This window comes from Notolepis coatsorum, assembly GCF_963971535.1.
Source record: "Notolepis coatsorum genome assembly, chromosome: 1".
Taxonomy (NCBI): Eukaryota; Metazoa; Chordata; class Actinopteri; order Aulopiformes; family Paralepididae; genus Notolepis; species Notolepis coatsorum.
In genome coordinates, this window is record NC_140165.1 from 245,926,986 (window position 1) to 245,928,444 (window position 1,459).

Here is a 1,459-nt window from a genome sequence, read left to right on the forward strand (position 1 = left end):
CGAAGAGTGGCTAGGCTTTCCCAATGTAGAAACTGGCGTCGGCCAATCAGAGAGCGTCTCCGAGAAATGCGGCTACGGAAATTATTGGCGCTGCTTGCTTAGAATGATATAGACCGCTTCAAAACGTGCCCGGTTTCCATCATAATACATCATATTTCAACGCACAGCGAATTACGCACTGATTGGCTGCGACAGTACAGCGATTAAACCAGTGCACGCCCACTGTGAGCGCTATGCGTCTAGCCCAGGAGAAATGCGGCTATGGAAAGTATAGAGGCGGTATTATTCTCTAGCAGACATTCACTTCCTGTTCATGAAAATAATTATTTATATTTGATATATTAATGTTATATTGTGCATTGGAAACACAAACATACTTAAAATGAGTAAATATTATTCATTTTAAACATGTTTATATTATTTATAGGGCTATACAAAATAAAAATAAAAAAAAATATTTCTTCTTCTTCTCTCTTTTAACCAGGGTTAACCAGGGGGGGCGGCGCCCCAGCGCCCCTAGTGGCGAGCCGCCACTGCAGCACTGGTTCCAGTAGTTCTGTTCTGCAGTCGACCACATGTTGCATCAATGGCTCCAGTAGTTCTGCAGTCGACCACATGTTGCATCACTGGCTCCAGTAGTTCTGTTCTGCAGTCGACCACATGTTGCATCACTGGCTCCAGTAGTTCTGTTCTGCAGTCGACCACATGTTGCAGCACTGGCTCCAGTAGTTCTGTTCTGCAGTCGACCACATGTTGCAGCACTGGCTCCAGGAGTTCTGTTCTGCAGTCGACCACATGTTGCAGCACTGGCTCCAGTAGTTCTGTGTTGCAGTCGACCACATGTTGCATCACTGGCTCCAGTAGTTCTGTTCTGCAGTCGACCACATGTTGCATCACTGGCTCCAGTAGTTCTGTTCTGCAGTCGACCACATGTTGCATCACTGGCTCCAGTAGTTCTGTTCTGCAGTCGACCTCATGTTGCATCACTGGCTCCAGTAGTTCTGTTCTGCAGTCGACCTCATGTTGCATCACTGGCTCCAGTAGTTCTGCAGTCGACCACATGTTGCATCACTGGCTCCAGTAGTTCTGTTCTGCAGTCGACCACATGTTGCATCACTGGCTCCAGTAGTTCTGTTCTGCAGTCGACCACATGTTGCATCACTGGCTCCAGTAGTTCTGTTCTGCAGTCGACCACATGTTGCATCACTGGCTCCAGTAGTTCTGTTCTGCAGTCGACCACATGTTGCATCACTGGCTCCAGTAGTTCTGTTCTGCAGTCGACCACATGTTGCATCACTGGCTCCAGTAGTTCTGTTCTGCAGTCGACCACATGTTGCAGCACTGGCTCCAGTGCGTCTCTACTTTTCGTAGCTCCATTTCTGCAGACCCCTCTCTGATTGGTTGAGCCCATTTCTGCAGACCCCTCTCTGATTGGTTGAGCCCATTTCTGCAGACCCCT